General features: G+C 40.7%; 1 long non-coding RNA gene across 1 annotated transcript; it reads right to left on the bottom strand.

The window, feature by feature from the left end:
• Nucleotides 1-12528: 12528 nt before the first annotated feature.
• Nucleotides 12529-16904, bottom strand: LOC128648982 (uncharacterized). Its single transcript, XR_008400635.1, has 2 exons — nucleotides 16828-16904; nucleotides 12529-12773 (listed from the first exon to the last, which is right to left on the bottom strand). It is a non-coding gene; the product is annotated as an uncharacterized LOC128648982 (long non-coding RNA).
• Between the last annotated feature and the right edge of the window lie 666 nt (nucleotides 16905-17570).

Consider the following 17570-nt stretch of genomic DNA (forward strand, 5'->3'; position numbering starts at 1 on the left):
TTTATTTTCTGATCACAACCCATACCACCTCACTTTGATTGTTGTTTTTGTCTAACTGATATGGTGGTCCTCTGGGTTCCCGGTCTAACTGATCTCATTTGTATACTTATAATATTTATCAATGTTCCTAATTGTGTTTTTTTTTTTCTCTGATACTTGCTTATTGTTGTAGTATTCACAGTTATGAGGAGTCAAGGTCTCTATGACATACAAAGGGATACCCTTGGAAATATTAGCAGTATATTAGCTTAAAATGTGGATTGTAGAGGTTTATGACGATAACTTTTCAAACCCCTTGATGTGAGAACTAATAGTAGTGTATTAGAATCGGCCATCCCTAGACACCCAGGGCTGATACTTCTCACTGGGTTTAATTATATTTTTAGAATAACCCCACGAGCGCCACCCCTCCAGAATCCAAAAACACCCTGTAATCTCACAGAGTTATTATAAGGGGTTATTCAGAACCCAATCAGACACACGATTAGAGGGTTTTTTTTTTGTTTTTTTGTTTTTTTCTCCGACAATCTTATTCTTAACTGCACAGGGAGATTGCTTTAAAGACTTCTATGTTGTAACAAAGGTTCAGCTAGGTTTCTGCAAATTATGTTAAATGTTTATGTTATCATGCGATACACACAGGGACAACTACCCCTGATATTTTGTTGTAGTTTTGGTATTTATTAACGATAGAACTGTTCTTAATTGTTTTTGTTACTCTTTCATACATTGTAGCGTTCACAGTAAACTATTCTCATTCCTTTCTTTTCTAGCCTTGTTAGACAAGGCTTCCCACCTCCACTCTTGTCTTGCTTCTCTTTACCCATCTCTTCTCTTTCCTTCTCCTTAACTCCTCTCCCCCCTTCTTTTTTTTTCTCTCTTCCCTCCCCCTCCTCCCTACCCTCCCCATTCCTTCCTTCCGTACTCACTCACTCTCGGGGGAACTCCTCCTGACACCCCCCATACAGCTTCTGCTACATAACCCAGGAGAGCATGTCGAAGCAAGCTGCTAAGCGCAAGCCGCACCCGCTTGAACTCATAACAATCAATGCAAAGGGGCTTAATAGCCCTTCCAAATGCGCTATAGCATTGAGGGATTTACACAGAATGGGCGGGGATTTAGTTTTCATACAGGAAACACACTTTGAGTTAGCACATGAGCCTAAGTGGTTTAGTCGACAATACCCGCTAGCCTACTTTGCTTCGGCTACAAAAAAAAGAACGGAGTTGGGATAATCTTCAGCGGGGAAGTACCCTTTCAACTTGCAAGCATATATCGCGACCCTGAGGGCAGATTCCTGGTGCTTACTGGCACTATACACAATAGGCCTATTACTTTAGCCAACATATACTGCCCGCACACCTTCCAGCACCTCTTTCTCCAGAAGGTCACCCGTAAAATCCTAGAAATGCATATAGGAATCCTGTACTTCGGTGGGGATTTTAATGCCCCTCTCAATCCCACCCTTGACACCTCTAGCGGCCTCTCCAGTACCCCGCATAAGACACTTAAACGAATGTCCGCATCTCTGGCAGAGATGAGAATCCATGACATCTGGCGTACGCATCATCCAATTGACAAAAACTTTACTTTCTATTCCCACCCTCATCGTAAATACTCTAGGATAGATTATTTACTTACAGACTCCATTGGCCTAACTATCACCAAATCCAGTAGAATCTCTACGATCACATGGTCCGATCACGCCCCAGTGTGTTGCACCATTCAATGGCCCAACACGCCAATCACTCCCTTTGTGTGGAGACTTGACGATACCCTCCTAGATGATCCAGTGTTTAACACAGACATCAGGAAATCCCTGACAGAATTCTTTCGTTTAAACACGGACAAAGAGATAAGCGGTCCCACTATCTGGGAAGCGCATAAATGTACCATCAGGGGCCTCTTGATTGAACGCAAAGCAAGACTTAAAATAATGAGGAGAGAACGATACAATAATCTTCTGAAGCAGGTAGAAAATTGGGAACAATGTCACAAGCGATCCCCACGTGACGAAACGGGGCTGGCACAACTAAAAGCGGCTAGAAAGGAACTTCTGCAGTTTTTGCAGGAGGATTATCAAAAGCAGGCTCTTCAATTGCAACAGATATTCTACGAACAAGGAGACAAGCCTGGGAAGCTGCTCGCTAGAGCGGTAGCCAGGAAAAAAGTTAAAGCTTATGTCCATCACACTGTTGCCGCAGACGGGAGTATTTGGGCTGATGCAGACTCCATTGCTGCAGATTTCAGGAGATACTACGAATCCCTGTATAACTTGGAGAACCCCACAGAAGGCGGGGAAAACCCATCCGCTCGCCTAAGAGCAGACAAAGATGCCAGTGCCTATCTCCGGGCTGTAGACCTCCCTTCGATATCGGAGGAAGACAGGAGACTCTTGGAGCTTCCGATCACAGCAGACGAAGTCCAAAGAGCAATCAAAGACCTTCCGGCGGGTAAGAGCCCTGGGCCTGACGGGTTTGGCCTGAAATATTATAAGATTTAATCGGATGTCATTATCCCAGAATTAACAAGCCTATTTGCCTCCCTGCAGGAGTCTCCTAGACTCCCGGCTTCCATGCTGGAAGCAAATATAGCAGTAATTCCTAAGCCTGGGAAATCTCCCGATAGGCCCGAAAATTTCAGGCCCATATCCCTCCTTAATTCCGACGTAAAAATACTGGCAAAAATACTGGCCACCCATTTGAATAGGCTTCTCCCTGAGCTGATCTTTGCAGATCAGGTGGGCTTTGTGCCCGCCCAGGAGGCTAGAGACAATACCCTCAAGGTGCAACAGCTAATAACCTATGCCCATATGCATAACTTACCGCTTACCCTGGTCACAACCGACGCGGAGAAAGCGTTCGACAGGGTTAGCTGGAAATTTATCCGACTGACGCTGGACAGGTTCGGCTTCGGACCTGGGTTTATCAATGTGGTTATGTCTCTGTATTCGACCCCTAACGCTCGTGTGAGAGTTAATGGCACCCTCTCCGAGACGTTCCTAATCAGAAATGGGACAAGACAGGGGTGTCCCCTGTCTCCCCTCCTGTTCGTTCTTGTGATTGAGGTTCTCGCAGCCAAGATCAGGGCCAACACGGAGGTGAAGGGCTTGAGGGTAGGAAGCATTGAACACAAGCTCTCGATGTATGCGGACGATGTTCTACTAACCTTAGCGGACTCGGACGCGTCATTAGATGAAGCCCTAGGGAACTTCAAAGAATACGGAGTCTTGTCTAACTTCCTTATTAATCCCCTGAAGTCTGAAATTTTAAACATCATGGAGCCCCCGGACAAATTTGCTGCATCTACAGCGAATTGCCCGCTAAGAGTCGCAACACATAACATCACTTACTTGGGGGTCGTTATCACACCCAACACCCCTGAAATTATTGACCTCAACTATAAAAAAATCTGTGACGAGGTTCTCAGGGACCTATCCAACTGGAAAAAGAAATCGCTCTCTTGGCTGGGTAGAATAGGAATCGTTAAGATGAACGTGCTCCCACGAGTTCTTTACATAATGCAGACGATCCCTGCGGTGGCGGCTTCACATTATCTCCAACGCTTACAAGTGGGCATTGAAACATATATTTGGAACGGAATTAGGCCTAGAATCAGAAAGTCCACAATGTATATGCCCAGAGATAAGGGCGGTCTGGGAGTACCGCTCCTAAAAGAATACCAAAAAGCGATATTTCTCCAGAGAATCGTGGAGTCGCAATTCCCAGGATAAACAATGGATACGTATTGATAACAAAATCCTACAACATGGTAATTCAGGGGCTCTGGCCTGGGTCTCTGCCCGGAGCCGCCCGCAGTCTCTTGCATTGTACACATTGATTCATGATACTCTGAAGATATGGGACAGGGTACTGAGTGAAGGCACATATGTGTCCACTCATACCTCACCAAATGTCCCTTTATGGGAAAATCCTGATTTGGGAATGGAGCTCCCGAAATGTTATGTGGGGAGAGGCTACGCCCTAGCGGAAACTGCTTTCTCTAATGCCCTCCAAAATAATAAACTCAAAACATAGACGGAGCTAGCTGAGTGGGACCACGTGACATTTTCATCCTGGTACAGGATGGCGCAAATCACACATTTCTTCAATACTTGTAGGGACCGAGAGGCCTTGACGAGAAACAGAACGCCTTTTGAGGCTCTATGCACGATGCAGCAGTCACCGACGCACTTAATCTCTCACCTGTACCAGCTCTTGCTGAGTGGGGGTGGTGCTGTCCTCCCGACTTATACTTCCCAATGGCAAGCTGATCTGGGAATGGACATATCCGAAGGGGACTGGCTTAAGATCTTCCGAAAGGTCAAGAAGGCCTCCATCTCCGCGAGGCTCTTAGAAATGCACTACAAACTAATTAGTAGATGGTATCTAACGCCTCAACGCCTCAAAGACTACAGAAAATTCACCCTAACACTGATGGGAGGTGCTGGAGGGGCTGCGGAGAAGAAGGTTCTTTCCTCCATATCTGGTGGACTTGCCCACATATAATGCCATTCTGGGAGAGGGTGCTGGGAGAAATGAGCAATATCTTGGGAACTATCATACCCCCCAAACCAACATATCTGATTTTTCACGATCTGCCCAAAGTGGTGGGAGCGGAAAAGAACATACTTCTTCTCCAAATGCTCCTCAGAATGGAGCTCTAGCACTTCCTTAAATCTGGGAGGCTTGTTACACACGAGATGATGACTTTGGCCTGGGAGGGCAAACGGCTATAATCAACACACAAACAGCTTTGAAACAACACTTAGTAACTCTCCTCCATGTAACCCACCTTACCTTTTATCCTACCCCCTCCCCCCACCCTTTTTTTTTTTTCTCTCTCTCCTCTCCCCCTCTTCTCTCATCTGGCATTTCTTGCCCTGCTCTCAACTCTTTCTATACCACTCTGTACGAGTGATGACGTCAGATCTTTGGATTTCAGCAGCATGACTCAAGCGTGCTGAAAATAGATTTATATAACCTTGCCTTAATATCTGATGTCGAATTCCTAAGTTTATGTTCTAGCTGACTATAGTATTTTAATACCGCAAGCTCTTTAGCTCGAGGATACAAGCTCAAGATTATAGCTCTGAATAATAAACTGATAATTTCATTGGACTTTCATGCTCACATTATTTACTCTCTGAAAACAATGTACTACTGATATCTCTGATGTGGCAGCTGGGCCGCCTAATGAGTTGGGCGAGACCCCTGCTCTTTGTCTTGATATACTATGTTCAATGCTGGTTGTGATATGTATTTTCTTGCCAAATTTAATAAAGCTTGTTTGAAAAATTAAAAAATAGATAACAACTAGATTTCAATTGCAATCTATGGCTAAGATTACATATCTGAAATCACAGTAAAGAGAAAGATCAATATTATAACCTTGTAAATATATCTCAAATGTTAGATGGTTATATTTGTATGTATACGTATATGACCATTTATTCAGTGTTAAAGTGCAATTTTATTTATTAATTATTTGAAAACGGCAGTACTTTCAATGATCGTTTGTTGAAAGTCAGACTGTATTTCTATAATCCATAAGTTCTATGGTTACCATCTCTTATTGTCTATCATAAATAGACTTACTAAAATATTACTTATTCGAGCAATAAGTGATATAAGTGTCATTTGTTAAACATCAGATTCAGTTGGATTGATTTGCTGCTTATCAATATAGATCGTTTATTTGAATAGCAATAAGTATGTATGCTGAGGAATTTATAATAACGTATTTAGTTGATATAATTTGTGTTCCACAGCACCATACATAGATGCTAATACATTATGCTTTTGCAGTATTTTTAGATTCTGTTGTTACCATCTATCGATTGGTTGTTGATTTGCACTTATAAAATAATGCTGCTCAAAGTTAATGGTGATATAGAACTACTCAGGGTTAATAGTAATGTAGAACGACTTTGGGTTGATATATTATCACAATAGATGAGTTTTGTACATAGATTTTGTCCCACATTAAAGTATTTCACTTGATATTGTATTTATTTAGTACTTTTGATTTGATATAACAATATTAAGTTGTTATTTTTTTAGAGCTTATGTGTGTCAAGTAATTTGGAATATTTAAACCACTGAACTAACAACCCAAATAGTGATAATAGTTGATATTGGCTGTCGTTTGTGAGAAACGTTACCTAAACGGATAATCAGCTAATATACACCACTTGATTTAACCCTATGACTATGCATTATGTACCTCATTAACATGCACATAGAGGTTTAAAATATGACATGTATTGAATAATATAGTCCAGTGGGAATCTGATATTGTAAAGAGTAATAGATAAATAACCCTGCAGGAAATTAGACATCAACTTTGCTCTGTGTGGGTGTGCGGTATAAATACTAATTGTGTGTGCACTTGATGGAATCCCATATCGCAAGAGGCAATAGATACATAACCTTGCAAAATATAAGGCAGTAATTTTTGCTGTGTGAGTGTGAGGTCAGCTTCAAAGACTAACAGACTTTGTGTGAATCAGTGGGAATCCCATACTGTAAGAAGCCACAAATATAAAACCTTATATGAAATTAGGTATAAATGTCACTGAGTGTGGGTGAGAGGTTAATTTAATATGCCTACAGACTGTGTGTGAATCTGAAGGATACAATTAGCAACACCCCAATTTAATCCTAAAATCATTGAAAACCTAATGCCACAAACCAGCACAGATTGCAACATTGTATGCATATTGAACAAATGAATACAAATACTTTCATACAAAGAGCAATACGTAAATGAACTGGGGAAACAAATTGGGTTAAGTAAAATAACAAGTGATAACTATAACTTGGAGTATATAGTGAATTAATTTATATAAATATTCTTAAGTATAAGGAAAATAGGTAACTTGATGTAACATATCTCAGTCTAATGTCACTATCCCTTTAAGACTTCCTTCTCTGACTGCTGCATTTGGGCAGTATTCACATTCAGCTTGCTTGCCTGCCTGATTAATCATTCATGCACCTGATTACCTCAGCCTCTTTTAAAGCCTTCTCAGGTCTAATGTGCTTTGCATTAACATTGAAGTGTGATCCTGAACAGAGGCTTGTGTCAGTTTTCTGCTTGAACTTACCAACTATTCTAAGATACAGCATTTTCTATTACCTATGCTAAATATCATCAAACCGCAAGTATCAAAAATATCTCCACTTTGTTTTCCTGGACACTGCTTCTTAACAAACTCTGAACTTTATTATAAATCAAGCATACTTTTGGTTACCATCACTCTCTAATTACAACAGCATCTTACTCAGAACTTTATAACTATTTCTCTGCTACAAGTTGTCATTGCTGAAATATCCTGCTGCTATTCAGAACTCTGCATCTTTATGTTCAGTTAAAAGCTTTCATGTGATTCTCCAATATATGTTCAAACAGTAATTGGTGCCTTAAACTTAACTTTCACCTGTGCTGCTCTGCTAATTACTGACATACAGCTCTTTATAATATTATGTACTGTGAACCTGCAACAAACCAACGGCTAGATTTAGAGTTTTGTCGGTAACGACCCGAAAAGCTAACGCTGGCTATTTTCTGGCCGCACCTTTTAAATAACTCTGGTATTGAGAGTCCACAGAATGGCTGCGTTAGGCTCCAAAAAAGGAGCGTAGAGCATATTTAACGCAACTTCAACTCTCGATACCAGAGTTGCTTACGCACGCGGCCAGCTTCAAAAACGTGCTCGTGCATGATTCCCCCATAGAAAACAATGGGGCTGTTTGAGCTGAAAAAAAACCTAACACCTGCAAAAAAGCCGCGTTCAGCTCCTAACACAGCCCCATTGTTTGCTATGGGGAAACACTTCCTACGTCTGCACCTAACACTCTAACATGTACCCCGAGTCTAAACACCCCTAACCTTACACTTATTAACCTCTAATCTGCCGCCCCCGCTATCGCTGACCCCTGCATATTATTTTTAACCCCTAATCTGCCGCTCCATACACCCCTGCCACCTACATTATCCCTATGTACCCCTAATCTGCTGCCCTAACCTCGCCGACCCCAATATTATATTTATTAACCCCTAATCTGCCGCCCCCAACGTCGCCTCCACCTAACTACACTTATTAACCCCTAATCTACCGACCGGACCTGAGCGCTACTATAATAAATGTATTAACCCCTAATCCGCCTCACTTCCGCCTCAATAACCCTATAATAAATAGTATTAACCCCTAATCTGCCCTCCCTAACATTGCAGACACCTAACTTCAAGTATTAACCCCTAATCTGCCGACAGGAGCTCACCGCTATTCTAATAAATGTATTAACCCCTAAAGCTAAGTCTAACCCTAACACTAACACCCCCCTAAATTAAATATAATTTAAATCTAACGAATTAAATTAACTCTTATTAAATAAATTATTCCTATTTAAAGCTAAATATTTACCTGTAAAATAAACCCTAATATAGCTACAATATAAATTATAATTATATTATAGCTATTTTAGGATTTATATTTATTTTACAGGTAACTTTGTATTTATTTTAACCAGGTACAATAGCTATTAAATAGTTAAGAACTATTTAATAGCTAAAATAGTTAAAATAATTACAAAATTACCTGTAAAATAAATCCTAACCTAAGTTACAATTAAACCTAACACTACACTATCAATAAATTAATTAAATAAAATACCTACAATTATCTACAATTAAACCTAACACTACACTATCAATAAATTAATTAAATACAATTCCTACAAATAAATACAATTAAATAAACTAACTAAAGTACAAAAAATAAAAAAGAACTAAGTTACAAAAAATAAAAAAATATTTACAAACATTAGAAAAATATTACAACAATTTTAAACTAATTACACCTACTCTAAGCCCCCTAATAAAATAACAAAGACCCCCAAAATAAAAAAATGCCCTACCCTATTCTAAATTACAAAAGTTCAAAGCTCTTTTACCTTACCAGCCCTGAACAGGGCCCTTTGCGGGGCATGCCCCAAAGAATTCAGCTCTTTTGCCTGTAAAAAAAACACATACAATACCCCCCAACATTACAACCCACCACCCACATACCCCTAATCTAACCCAAACCCCCCTTAAATAAACCTAACACTAAGCCCCTGAAGATCTTCCTACCTTATCTTCACCCTGCCAGGTTCACCGATCCGTCCTTGGAAGTCTTGATCCAAGCCTCGGAAGTGTTGATCCAAGCCCAAGCGGGGGGCTGAAGAGTGACGTCCATCCTCGGGCTGAAGTCTGGATCCAAGCGGCGGCTGAAGAAATCCATCATCGGGATGAAGTCGGAATCCATCATCGGGATGAAGTCTTCTATCAAGCCGCATCTTCAATCTTCTTTCTTCCGGAGCGGAGCGGAGCCATCTTCTTCCCAGCGGACGCGGATCCAACCTCTTCAAGCGACGCCTACTAGCCGAATGACGGTTCCTTTAAGGGACGTCATCCAAGATGGCGTCCCTCGAATTCCGATTGGCTGATAGGATTCTATCAGCCAATCGGAATTAAGGTAGGAAAATTCTGATTGGCTGATGGAATCAGCCAATCAGAATCAAGTTCAATCCGATTGGCTGATCCGATCAGCCAATCAGATTGAGCTCGCATTCTATTGGCTGATCGGAACAGCCAATAGAATGTGAGCTCAATCTGATTGGCTGATTCCATCAGCCAATCAGAATTTTCCTACCTTAATTCCGATTGGCTGATAGAATCCTATCAGCCAATCGGAATTCGAGGGACGCCATCTTGGATGACGTCCCTTAAAGGAACCGTCATTCTTCAGTTGGACGTCGTCGGAAGAAGATTGATCCGCGCTGGAGGTCTTCACGATGGAGCCGGTCCTCATCGGATGAAGATAGAAGATGCCGCTTGGATCAAGATGGTTGCCGGTCTGGATCGCCTCTTCTTCCCGGATAGGATGAAGATTTTGGAGCCTCTTCTGGACCTCTTCAGCGCCGGATGATGGATGTCTAGCCCCCGCTTGGGTTGGATGAAGATTTTGGAGCCAGGACGGATTGGTGATACCCGGTGAGGTGAAGATAAGGTATGAAGATCTTCAGGGGCTTAGTGTTAGGTTTATTTAAGGGGGGTTTGGGTTAGATTCGGGGTATGTGGGTATTGGGTTGTAATGTTGGGGGGGGGGTATTGTATGTGTTTTTTTTACAGGCAAAAGAGCTGAATTCTTTGGGGCATGCCCCGCAAAGGGCCCTGTTCAGGGCTGGTAAGGTAAAAGAGCTTTGAACTTTTGTAATTTAGAATAGGGTAGGGCATTTTTTTATTTTGGGGGTCTTTGTTATTTTATTAGGGGGCTTAGAGTAGGTGTAATTAGTTTAAAATTGTTGTAATATTTTTCTAATGTTTGTAAATATTTTTTTATTTTTTGTAACTTAGTTCTTTTTTATTTTTTGTACTTTAGTTAGTTTATTTAATTGTATTTATTTGTAGGAATTGTATTTAATTAATTTATTGATAGTGTAGTGTTAGGTTTAATTGTAGATAATTGTAGGTATTTTATTTAATTAATTTATTGATAGTGTAGTGTTAGGTTTAATTGTAACTTAGGTTAGGATTTATTTTACAGGTAATTTTGTAATTATTTTAACTATTTTAGCTATTAAATAGTTCTTAACTATTTAATAGCTATTGTACCTGGTTAAAATAAATACAAAGTTACCTGTAAAATAAATATAAATCCTAAAATAGCTATAATATAATTACAATTTATATTGTAGCTATATTAGGGTTTATTTTACAGGTAAGTATTTAGCTTTAAATAGGAATAATTTATTTAATAAGAGTTAATTTAATTCGTTAGATTTAAATTATATTTAATTTAGGGGGGTGTTAGTGTTAGGGTTAGACTTAGCTTTAGGGGTTAATACATTTATTAGAATAGCGGTGAGCTCCGCTCGGAAGATTAGGGGTTAATACTTGAAGTTAGGTGTCGGCAATGTTAGGGAGGGCAGATTAGGGGTTAATACTATTTATTATAGGGTTATTGAGGCGGGAGTGAGGAGGATTAGGGGTTAATAACTTTATTATAGTAGCGGTGTGGTCCGCTCTGCAGATTAGGGGTTAATAAGTGTAGGCAGGTGGAGGCGACGTTGAGGGGGGCAGATTAGGGGTTAATAAATATAATATAGGGGTCGGCGGTGTTAGGGTCAGCAGATTAGGGGTACATAGCTATAATGTAGGTGGCGGCGGCGTGAGGACAGCAGATTAGGGGTTAATAATAATATGCAGGGGTCAGCGATAGCGGGGGCGGCAGATTAGGGGTTAATAAATATAATATAGGGATCAGCAGTGTTAGGGGCAGCAGATTAGGGGTACATAGGGATAACGTAGTTGGTGGCAGTGTACGGAGCGGAAGATTAGGGGTTAAAAAATTTTATAGAGTGGCGGCGATGTGGGGGGGCCTCGGTTTAGGGGTACATAGGTAGTTTATGGGTGTTAGTGTACTTTAGAGCACAGTAGTTAAGAGTTTTATGAACCGGCGTTAGCCCATAAAGCTCTTAACTACTGACTTTTTTTCTGCGGCTGGAGTTTTGTTGTTAGAATTCTAACGCTCACTTCAGCCACGACTCAAAATACCGGAGTTAGAAAGATCCCATTGAAAAGATAGGATACGCAATTGACGTAAGGGGATCTGCGGTATGGAAAAGTCGCGGCTGAAAAGTGAGCGTTAGACCCTTTCCTGACTGACTCCAAAAACCGGCGGTAGCCTAAAACCAGCGTTAGGAGCCTCTAACGCTGGTTTTCACGGCTACCGCCAAACTCTAAATCTAGGCCCAAGTTTGCATATATATGCACAAACAGTAATTAATGCCTAAACTTGCAGCTTGTCTAAATACCTGTGCAGCTGTGCTTAACTCTGACATACAGCTTTATATAATATTATGTACTGTGAACCTGCAACAAACCTTAGTTTGCATCTAAGTGTCAATCTTCTACCAGTTTACTCTGAAGTCTGAACATTCCACATTGCTATATTTTTCTCTCATTGAATCCTGCAGCTACTTCTATTAACTAACTATAAGTCACAGTGAAGTCAGAATATATTGTATACAAATGTTGCACTCTCCATTTCTTCTACAATAACTTCTAGCAAATATGAATCACAGAATATCATCTATCCACGTCCAGGATACTCTTCCCCGGGTCAGGGGTCGGTGCCTTCAAATCCCTACCACTGCCCCAAGGGTCTGTTTCCTGAGCGCATGTACACCGGATAATGACAGAATGTTAATGCCTAAAAAAGGGATCCGCAGTGGTAGTGGATGCACCGACCCTCAAAGGAAAATAAAAAATTACAACATAACTCAGACCCAAGCAATCCCTAAAGGAAAAACAGAAGATTTTCAAACTTTAAAAAATTTAAAGACACAGTACTCCCATTCTAGACAATCCTCTACTCATGTTCGTGGTTACCATTTTGGTGAAACTGATCCTGAATCTGACTATGAAAATGAAGAGGATTTAACCATAGCTTCAGCAGAAAAAAATCAGATTTTCAAAGATTTAGTTGAAATATTTTTTATTGAAAATAAGACTTCAAATACAGAACGTATCCGACAACAGTGTATAAATTGGCCCTCCCACCCCAAAGTCTTTGAATTTGTCGAGTAAGCGTTCACTCCTCAACGAAGCTGTATAACCTCTGGGTCGGTAGGTTCTGAAGCAGAGCTGTAAATGTATTTAAAGAATGTCCAAAAGTTCTGCATTTCTGAATTTCTGCTCATCTTATTAATTTTGTATTACTGAACTTGAAAAAAATAAAAAGAGTTAACACCAACAAATGAACTAACCTTACCACAAATAAACATTTTTAACATTCAACTTGACTGTCTCGTTATTATCTTGTAACCTGTTCCGAGAGGAGAGACTCATATTCACCCTAAGTTATCTCCCATTGTCTAATTGTGTCTTGTCTGGTTTCTGTCTCAAGAGGTCTCATTAGTTTGGATGTCACCTGATCCCATATCATTTTTTTTTTTTGGGGGGGGGGGAAGACCCCCTCCAGGCCGCAGTCTCACCCACTATTTAACATCCAGTAGTACCAGACCTTTAAAAACTGTTCCTTATTCCCCTGTATGGAAGCTACAGTTTCTGACATATTATATACCATTTGGATCCTCTCTTTCACCTCCCCCCAGGAGGGTACCCCTGTCTTCCAGTACTTAGCAATAGTGATTCTAGTAGCCGTACATAACAAGCGAATGAATGTGTTAGTAGCTGTATTGAATCTAGGTATATGTTCATTCAGAAGTGCCTGGGATGCCCCCAGGGCAATATTGTCGTTCAGTACTGTACTCAGCATCTTAGATAGATCTACCCATATCTGTTGCAACTGAGGGCACTCCCACCACATGTGTATATATGTACCCACCACTGAGCAACCCCTATAACAGTTTCTGCTTCCCTTCTCAGAATAATGAGCCATAATAATTGGAGTAAGGTACCACCGAAATGACGTCTTTATGCAGTTTTCTTTAAAATCTGCGCAAATCAGTCCCTTGGTAGAAGAGGCGAAGATCGCTTCCCATTCCTCCCTAGAATACTCTTTGTTCAAGTCTGCCTCCCACTTAGTTGCTGTTAGTGTCTTAGAGGTGTTTCTGGTTTTTTGTAATGTTAAATAAATCTGAGAGATCACCTTTTTACCCCTAGCGCCTGAACCGCATAATCGTTCTAATGTTGTTGGGGATTGTTTTTGATAGTGTGGTATATATTTTGCAATAGCAGAAGTTACCTGGAGATATAGGAACCACTGGAGTTTATCAGGTCTAATCATTTCTTGCATACAGTCATATGTAGCTAATTTACCATTTTGATAGAAATCCGCTACTCTATAGAGACCCTTATTCTCCCATTTTTCCACCTGGACCCGGAAATCAGTGTGTAGTAGAGTTTTGATCGGTCTCACCAATGAGTTTGTCGGAATTAGATGCAGAGATCTGGTCAAAGTCTGCCACATCTTCATCATGTCCTTAGTTATTGATGAGGCAGCTGAGTCTCCACTAGACTTACTATCTCTTTCCCATAGGATATCTTCTGGGGATCTATATGAGGAAATCGCCGTCTCCACCTCCACCCAGACCAGTTTGTCTGTTTTTCTGCCTATTAACGTGTTCTGCCCTAATCTTGCTGCCTGAAAATAATCTATTAGGTTGGGGACTCCCACCCCCCCCCCAAACTTCTATGCAGCTTAAGAATATGAGAGGCTATCCTGGCTGTTTTAGGGCCCCTTACAAACCTTATTAGGTCCGTTTGCAATTTTTGAAGTTCCAATAAAGGAATTTTGATTGGCAAAGCCCTAAACAGATATAAAAGCTTGGGAAGAATATTCATTTTTATGGCTGTCAGCCGTCCATACCAAGAGAAGTTCCCTAATTTCCACTTCCCTAAATCTCTCCTAATCGTCTTAAATAGGGGGACATAGTTCAAATCATAAAGTGCTTTGACATTAGTTGACAGATGTATGCCTAAATACTTAATTGCTCCTTTGGCCCAAGCGAACTCAAAATTAGTTTCTACTAGCTTTTTAGTGTGGTCAGGGAGTGCTACAGCTAAAGCTTCACATTTTTCCAAGTTAACCTTGTAGCCTGAAATGCTAGCATATTCTAATAGGATACGGTACAGATTGGGCAGAGACATCAATGGCTTGGTCAGAGTAAGGAGCATATCATCAGCAAAAAGAGACAATTTAAATTCCTGTTGTGCAATCTGCACTCCATGAATGTCTGGGGATAATCTTATTTGTGCAGCTAACGGCTCAATGCAGAGCGCAAACAGGAGCGGGGACAAGGGGCAGCCCTGTCTGGTCCCGTTTAGTATATCTATGGGTTGTGACTGAAAACCTGCTGCTCTGATTGTGGCCACAGGATATGAATATATACTTTTTACTGCTTGAATGAATCTCTCCTGGAAACCCATCCTCTCCAAAACACTGAACAGAAAGTCCCAATCTATTCTGTCGAACGCCTTCTCTGCATCCAATGACAGGACCAGAGAAGGCGTTCCCGTCCTAGTAAGATAGTCAACCAGAGATATTGTACGTCTGGTATTATCTGGAGCCTCCCTTCCCACAATAAACCCCACCTGGTCTGGATGGATCAGAGACGGGAGATGTTTTTGTAACCTATTGGCCAGGATTTTAGTAAAAATTTTAATGTCTTGATTTATCAATGAAATGGGCCTATAGCTTTGGCATAGTTTTGGATTCTTCCCTACCTTTGGGATGACCACTATTTTGGCCTGTAAGATTTCTCTGGGGATCTCTTTTCCCTGTAATATATAGTTGCAAAATGTTACTAAGTGTGGGACTAAGAGTGACTTAAAAAGTTGGTAATACTCCCCCCGGGAACCCATCTGGCCCTGCTGCCTTCCCTAATTTTAGATTTTTAATGGCGTTTAGCACTTCCCCTGTTGATATCTCCGCACCCAGCTCCCTGCTATCCTTTTCCTCCAAAGTCTGTAGTTCAGCACTATCTAGGAAGCTTGTCCTTAAAGCTGTGGTCTGAGGGTTGTGATTTACCTTTTTCCCATCGTATAGCTTTGCATAATATAGGGCAAAGCTATCAGCTATTTCCTGGGGGTTAGATGTGTATGTCCCATCTGTTGTTTGTATAGAAGGTATTGCAAAAGATTTTGTATGCTCCCTCAGTTTATGAGCTAAATATTTATCGGGTTTATTCGAATACAGAAAGTATTGAGCTTTGAGTCTATGAGCTGCCCTAATGGATGCTTTGTTCATCAGTGTAGCTAACTCTAGCCTCTTAGTTTGTAGTTGGGAGAAGGTGTCTGGCGATAAAGTGCGTTGGTGTTTTTTAGTAAGGGTATCAATCTGACTCTGCAAAGAGTCTGTCACCGACCTATTTTCCTTAGTTAGGGCTGCCTTTGCTTTCATCAGTAATCCCCTAACAAAAGGTTTATGAGCTGCCCAACAGTATGAAGGGTTTTTAGTTGTATCTAAATTTAACTCCCAGTACTCTGCGAGAGCCCTCATGATAGAATCTTTTGTGTTTGGGTGTTGAAGTACATATGGGTCATAGGTCCAAGTCCGAGCTGTTGTCAATGGATAGGTCATTTGAATGTCAATCTGAGTTAAAGAATGGTCAGACCACGCAGAAGCATGTATGCTAGAGGAGGATAGACTTGGGATTAGAATTTGACTCAAATATACGTAATCCAATTTAGAGTATGTCTTATGTGCATGAGAATAAAAGGTGTAATCATTTGTTTTACCATAAAGCGTGTTCCATGAGTCCAGGATATTGTGTGAAGCCCAAATTTCTTTTATCTGCTTAACCATAGAATTATGCCTTAGTTGTTTCTGTGTTTGCGACATTCCCTTCTGGCTTTGATGAGCCTGCATTGAGATGTTAAAGTCCCCTCCTAAAATAATTCTTGAGTGAGACCACTGGGTCAGTAGATGGGAAATATGTTGAAAAAAGGCTAACTGTTTGTCGTTGGGGGCGTAAACATTACAGAGCGTAATATGTTTGTCTCTCTGTCTTCCCCGAATTATTAAAAATCTACCCTCTGTATCTTCCACTGTCTCTTCAACCACAAACTGTAAAGAATGATGTATTAAAATTGAAACCCCCCCTTTTTTTTTGTCTGTGGTAGAGTGAAAATGTTGTGTAAATTGTCTTGTCCAGTATCTTGGGATTATGTCTTTAGTGAAGTGCGTCTCCTGCAAAAAAATAATGTTGGCTTTCAGTCGCGAGTATTGTGTTAAAGCGGTCCTCCTTTTATAATCTGTATTGAGACCTCTTACGTTATGGGAGATTAGTCTAATGTGTTCGGTCATTACTTACTAGATCTTGGGTAGAGTCTCTCTCTCTCGGAAGCTCCCTCTTTTCCGGCTATTTGATTTTTTGACATAGTAGCTATATATCTTTGTAAGCTAGAAAAGGAGAGTAGAAACAGGCATAAACTTTCAAAAACAAAAACAAAAAAGTAAAAACAATAGTTATCAAAAAAACATTGGTTTACATTCAACCATAACATTTTCATCAAAATTAGAAAATTATTGTCAAGGATTGCAACACCCAATGGTGCAGCTGCCGAACAAATTTCTGTCGTCAATCTCTCAACCGACTTTTGTGGATCGGAACCCCATTACTCCTCCATCTCCTCAGCTCTAACCGATCATATCTCCTGATTTAAGCTATAAGGTGGAAGTCCTTATCTGGGTGGCCTACTCTTCAAGGATAATTCCTTCTTTTTCACAAGCAAAGGCACCCACAAGTCCAAGATATTTAAGTACAACAGGATGGTCTGAAAAGGAAAGTCATGATTTGGCTTTTTTCTTCGCCACTTTGGTCCAGTGTTGCTTTTGTTGCAAAGAGGATCCTGATCCAAGTTGTAGGGTAACCCCGGTGGTGGGGAGCTGTGGTAGTTCTGGAGGTTCTAGATGAAGTTTACAGCAAGCGTCTGGTATTTCTGCCACCTCTCTCAGACTAACTGTTTTCCCTTCATGTAGGATATGCAATCCAAATGGAAAACCCCATCGATATTTAATTTGGTGCTTTTGCAAGAGCGTTGTCAGGGGTCTAAG

Source organism: Bombina bombina, chromosome 2 (assembly GCF_027579735.1).
Source record: "Bombina bombina isolate aBomBom1 chromosome 2, aBomBom1.pri, whole genome shotgun sequence".
Lineage (NCBI taxonomy): Eukaryota > Metazoa > Chordata > Amphibia > Anura > Bombinatoridae > Bombina > Bombina bombina.